The sequence below is a fragment of the Palaemon carinicauda genome, chromosome 21 (assembly GCF_036898095.1).
Source record: "Palaemon carinicauda isolate YSFRI2023 chromosome 21, ASM3689809v2, whole genome shotgun sequence".
Classification (NCBI taxonomy): domain Eukaryota; kingdom Metazoa; phylum Arthropoda; class Malacostraca; order Decapoda; family Palaemonidae; genus Palaemon; species Palaemon carinicauda.
The window spans coordinates 94,243,598-94,250,380 of NC_090745.1; the positions used below are offsets into that span (position 1 = coordinate 94,243,598).

At 34.6% G+C, this 6,783-nt stretch overlaps 1 long non-coding RNA gene across 1 annotated transcript in view; it reads left to right on the forward strand.

The window, feature by feature from the left end:
- LOC137614709 (uncharacterized) overlaps positions 1–4,383 on the forward strand; it is a 107,378-nt gene extending 102,995 nt beyond the window's left edge. The window contains exon 2 of the long non-coding RNA XR_011039130.1: positions 3,259–4,383. This is a non-coding gene — a long non-coding RNA (uncharacterized lncRNA). The remainder of the gene's footprint in view (positions 1–3,258) is intronic.
- The last annotated feature ends 2,400 nt before the right edge of the window (positions 4,384–6,783 follow it).

Sequence of the window (6,783 nt, forward strand, 5' to 3'; positions counted from 1 at the left end):
CAGTATCTACTGTGTCAGGGAAAAAGGTCAGGGGTCTAGCATTCTCACCTATGAAGACCCTACTGAGGAACCGGTAGTCTAATTTTACCCTTCAAAGGTCAAATAAGAATATGCATACTGTGTAAGCATATGTGCGAGTATATATTTATTAATGTATATTTTCAACATTTTAAAACATTGTCTGGAAATGGATTGCTTGATTTATTTGTGGATTGCTATGCAGAGTGATGTGCGTCCTCTTGCAAGGTTATTTTTTTTTTATTTACACATTTTGAATATAATGTGTGTCTGTTGTGCATTAATTATGTATATGGTAAAATTTTTACTTATTTCCTTTATTATTTATGATCTATATCTGCCAAACAAACAAAATTATCATTGTTTTCTTCGAAACGTTTACGCAAACTAGCTCCAAAATTGGGTTGGTTAATAAGAGCACAATAAAAGTTTAGTCGTGTGGCTGACTTTGCAACCTTGGAGGAATGTTGCCTGAGAGTTATTGCATGAATCTGCAGAATTTATTGGCGAGGTTTTCCTTGTAAACACACAACTGAATCAATGTCACTTGGATGCTTCTCAGATTTCCTTCTTTTTGTTTACAAGAAAACATTTCCTACCGTAAATTAAGATAAAAGGGTAAATTATTGGGTCAGTAAAGTGCTCTCTCTCTCTCTCTCTCTCTCTCTCTCTCTCTCTCTCTCTCTCTCTCTCTCTCTCTCTCTCTCTCTCTCTCTCTCTCTCTCGCTGTGTAATCCTGATGTTGTATAATGGCATTTACCCATTTCAAAACATAGACTGAAAGTTTTACTAGATTGTAGGTAGTAGGTTGGCCAGGGCACCAGCCACCTGGTGAGATACTACCACTAGAGCGTTATTGGGTCCTTTAATGGGCCAGACAGTACTACATTGGATCCTTCTCACTGATTACTGCTCATTTTCCATTTGCCTACACATACACCGAATAGTCTGGCCTATTCTTTACATATTTTCTTACCATATGTCCTCATACACCAGACAACTCTTATATTATCAAACAATACTTCTTCGCTCAAGGGGTTAACTACTACACTGTCATTGTTCAGTGGCTACTTTCCTCTTGGTAAGTGTAGAAGAGACTCTTTAGCTATGGTAATCAGCTCTTAAAATTCATTGTAACGTAATTACTGTTCTTAAAATATTTTATTTTCTTTGTTAATTACTTCTGTAGTTTATTTCCTTGCCTCATGGGACTGTTTTCCCTGTTGGAATCCTTGGGTATATAGCATCCTGTTCTTCCAACTAGGGTTGTAGCTTAGCAAGTAATAATGATAATAATAATATTGTGTTAGATGAAATGAAGAAGGTATTAAAGACATCAAGCCAAGGTTAGTTCTTTCGGGAGTCTTTCTGAAGCTTTGGGGAGGAAATGATTTGATAAAACAAAGTTAAATTTGATTTCATAAACCTGTTTAGGAGACATATAGCTCAAATCGAGGCATCTTGAAAAGGGAAAAGTTTCGAGTTGACTTTAAAATTCTTCCAGGGTTTCCGAAAATCATTCAAACTTTTTTATGTTATGTCCACTTCTTCAGAGGAATCAGTAACAGTGAATAATCATATTGACGGCAGTTGTTTGGTGGGCTAACGTACGTACTATTTGGAGAAGAGGAGAGTCTCCAATTTTGTATAGATTAGATATTTCTTTCCTAAATTCTTTGAGGTTTTTAAGTTACCTTACATTGGTCGCCCACATAGACCATCTACAATACGAGTGAATTATAACAACACAAACACATAGTGAAAGAAATCGTTATTGTCTGATTGAAAATATGGATGATTTTTGTTACTGTATAGATATTTTGTACATTTTGACACTAGATTCGATAAAAGCTGACATCTGTGATAGTTTTTTTTTCAGGGAACATAGAAAAATACAAGCTTGATCAGGAAAAAAGGTGCGTGTAGCTGGAACTCGAGTATAAAAGTTTACGAGGCGTTTTGTCACGTGACTCATAAAATCAAGAAGTGGAAGAGAGAGAGAGAGAGAGAGAGAGAGAGAGAGAGAGAGAGAGAGAGAGAGAGACTCTTCGGGGTTACTTTAAGGGATCAATATATTGTATGCAAATGATATTGGGTCCCCAAAATGTCTTACTTTGTTCCTTGTTTCTTCGTGAATTTCTAAAATAGGAAGAGAAATAGCTTTTACAAGTTTTACGAATTTTAAAGCCGTTAGCATGAATAATAGGGAGAATTTAATCATCCAAAAAGTACTTTTTCATAGTTGTCCTGTCAATTACTGCTCTGATTTATTTAAAATACTTTGATAAAAGCCTTCTGTGCAATTTTTTTTTTTATTCCATCGCCTTCTGCGAATTTTCGACTGCTTAGAAGCAACTTTATGCCTCCTTTTCAAAAGTGATCAGATAATGTCTATTTAGAATAGTATGCAGATGCATTGAATTAATTCTTTATGCTAATAGCAGTGACAGCTTGTACTGTCTTGGTTTAGAGATCTCTTGCTTGAGGGTACACTCAGGCACACTAGTCTATCTTGTATCTCTTCCTCTTGTTATTTTCAAGTTTTTATAGTTTATATATGAAAGATTTATTTAAAAGTTATTATTGTTCTTAGAAGTCTCTTGCAGTTTTTCCTTATTTCCTTTCCTCACTGGGCTATTTTCCCTGTTGGAGCCATTGGGCTTATAGCATTCTGTTTTACCAACTAGGGTTGTAGCTTAGCAAGTAGTAATGATGATAATAATGGGCTTTACGTTCTAATTCCATTATGATGTACTTTAAATTATTCACGCCATTTTCTACACACTCAATAATGTTTCTCAATGCTCGAAAGTAATACTTTTTCCAACCATTTCCAAACTGAGTGCAATCGTTTTTATAATTAAAAAAGGTAAAAGAATATATAAAAAATATAATATATAAGGTATAATTGCTGTAAACATAATGAAATTATTTTATTGTTGATGCCCTTTTGCAAGTTTTTGTCACCTTTTGTCATCTTTATTCACTCCATGGTTATTACCATAATTTTATTCCCAATGTGTTACATAAATATAACCCCCATTTATTTTTAAAAAGATTACCAATTAAATGAGGTCTTGCATTATTACCCTTCAAGAGTCGAGTTTGATTCATAGGACTAGGTAATCTCCCCCTCTTATCAAAACGAACCTCTAAACTTGCTTGAATAGTCGTATAACTGTGTCACATTCACAGGCAATAAGATTCTCATTCCTAATATATTTCTTTCCTTCCTTCCAGATTATTGATCCAGACGCTGGACTTGCAGTCGGTGGTTTCTCGAAGAAGTCTTCTACCAAAAGGATTTACCGAAGAAATTTCCCAGTGGCTTTGGCAACTTCTTATTTTAATGAGTCTATTATCCATGTGTTATTGTATTTAGTTTTAAGTTTTACTTTATATGTATCAGGTTCTTTTATTATTTCTTTACTTTAAATGTTTCTAATATGATTTATCCAAGGTACTTTATAATTATTTATTTATCAGTGTGATTTCGTCAAAGGTGACTCATGAATGAACTGAATAACTAATATATTAAGCTAGCAACATTTCCTACATTTTTGTACCACTCTTTAGGTCATCCCTAGTCATTTTAAAAGGGTTATTTTTATCACATGCGGTAAGACACAAAATCAAGATCTCCCATGCAAAATCTTGTTGGTTCGCTCTCTCTTTTGAGGTCAACTTGCGTTTTTCTGTCATTCTCATCACTTACCAGTTGAAAATTATAGCTAATTTCGTTGGTTCTTTTTGTTTCGTTATGTTTCATTCTCTCATTTCATAACATTCCACTGCTATTAAAATTTTATAATTGGGGCAATAATATCCCTTCAAGATGGAAATGATGATCGCACCATCAGATGCAGTAAAAAAATATTGAAATTTGAGAATTGTTTAGGACCAACTTATCAATGCTAACATCACTGATGAATACTGTTAGTGTTGATATCATATTACTCCTGTATACATTAATGCAAAAGATGCTGCAGAAAATACTATAAAAACTGACCTTGCTGTTGTTGCGACTGTCACTTTCACTTCAAAACACTCAAATCTATGTCTGTAAATCACAGATCGAATTTCAAGCTGTTACCATATTGTGGAATGATCTTTCTAAATCTCGCAGCCGAGTCGGTAGAACTTCAGAAGTGCAAACATGCTGCTAAGGTTTTTGTGTTGAAGGGGTTGACATAAATCTCTCTCCATAGTATATATACGACAGATCTATTTTAACGTTGTTACTGATCTTAAGATATTTTATATTTCTTACTCATTACTTCTCATTTATAGTTTTTTATTTCCTTATTTCCTTTCCTCGCGGGGGCTGTTTTCCTTATTGAAACCCTATGGCTTCTAGCATCCTGATTTTCCAACTTAGGTTATAGCTTATCTAGTAATAACAACAATAATAGTAGCATTCCATTTGCCAAAATGCGATATTGCACACGTGAAGGTAGTAGTAGTAGTAGTAGTAGTAGTAGTTTTTGTTTAATTGGGTAGCCGTTCAATACTAGCCTGTTACTCATTGTTATTTCTGAATGTTGCGTGATGACTTATCTTGAAATAACGAACAGACGCACTACAGACTCTCTCCTTACGGTAAGCCGTGACAGATTTCCAATTTTCCCGTCCCCAAACTCAGCCTTGAGCAATCTGACAACTACTGTAATTCGGGCAGTATGTTTTGTTCTAATTCATGAAAAGGGAAGGTTTAGGAAAATTTTCGTTCAACAGGTTGACATCCAGGCGAAATTTCATGAAACATGTAGTCTGTGGTGCACGAAGCTTGCATCACTGTTGAGACTGGAGCCCAAAAACACCGATTTCGTAATGGTTGTTAGTTCAATTATCCTTATTCTTATTTTCCTTTTCCTCTACGCATTTCTGTATTTTCTATTTTGTGTTTCATCATATTACTTTCTTTTTGGAGTAAAATGTTGTTCTTGTAAACCGGCGACGACGTTATCTGACCCGGGAATAGTTATATTTGTCGAAATATTTAGCTAATAAACGACCTTGAAATGTCCATTTTTAAACAAAATTAAGCACATTATTTGCCATATGAGTTCATATAGATGGTATTCTTTGACGTATTGACTCTCTCCTTACTCGTATGCAAACAATTTTTTTTTATTAAACAAGGCAAATGTCCCAGAATGTCACTTTAAAAGCACCACTTCAGATTGTTTCGATGCTGAAAATAGTGTAAACAAAAGACGCTGGACTTGAGCTTCAGGACCTCATGCCGTTTCAGTTGTTTACTGAGAGTAGTGTAGTGAAGGTAAACCTGCGCTTAGCGCGTTTTAATTCCATGGCAATATGTACGTCTCCTGTGGTATAAATGTGAGTATTCATGTGTTAGAACTGTTTTGAGTTCTGAATAATTTAATGGGATACCATCCAAGTACAAAGGGGCCAATGTGTTTTATAGCCATGTTATTAGTCTTATGGTATATTGTTTTTTCTATAGTATCAGGTTCTAATTTTGTCTTATTAGGATAACAGTGTGCGTAACCTGGGAGAACACGCAAAGACCCTACGTATAGCCATAGATATTTACGTAAGGGCCTCACTAGCCCGGTATCTATTATTGCGTGACCGGGAGAGTTAATATTCCGGTGTCTAATAACGACCGCAATTTGCCATATAAATTCATCTCTCCAAGTCACCAACATGCACGTGAAATAATTATCTCTCTCTCTCTCTCTCTCTCTCTCTCTCTCTCTCTCTCTCTCTCTCTCTCTCTCTCAGGGCGTCATATTGTCATGAGAAAACCCCGCGTCATGATAGAACACTTCACTATCAAGCAGATCTTGCAATAAACCCTTGTGATGAGTTCCTATTTGGGGTTTATGGCTGCCTTTACATGTGTCTCGGTACTTTTTCGGGCATAACGCTCTGCGGATCCGCGTGACCACAGATAAGGGCTTAATAGCCTAGTTGACTCGGTCGCCCCCACTGGCATGTAGAGCTTTGGGAAAAGTTCTTGGAATATGGGAATACCCCCTCCCTCTTCCTTACCCCCCCCCCCCTCCATTCTCCCCTTAACCCCTCCCCCCTCCACGTTCCCACCTCTTCTATATCCAAATATAATTATGAAGACTTAACGATATTTGAATTAACTTCTTTATAGCATGTATCATTTTCGTAAATGGGTTCATCTGATCATGCAAATTTTTAATACGTATTTTTTCAACTGTAGAGCTATTAAATTGGTATTTGTTGCTCACATTTATGAAACATTTTGCTGAGCATGCTATTTATTTATTTAAAAAAAGGATTTTGTAGAACCAACACCCTACTCGTGTTAATTGAACAGAGGACCTTTACATCCGTTGGGAGTACCATTTCATGGACACCTCTTATTAAATTTCATATGAACTATCCATTTAGAGATATGTTGAATCAAATAAGAACCATTATCAATACAGCTTTCACGTTCTTATTGGAAAGTTATCGAAACATTTAATGAATATATATAAATATATATATATATATATATATATATATTTATATATACACACACACATATATATATATATATATATATATTCATATATATATACACATACATATACTATATATATTATCTATATTTATATATTATATATATATATACATATATATACAATATATATGTATATATACATATATAAATACACTATATATATATATATATATATATATATTCCGTCTTCTGTACTCTTATTAGAGCGATATAGAATTTAACTTTCAATGAGAACATTTCCCAATTTTTTGGATCAA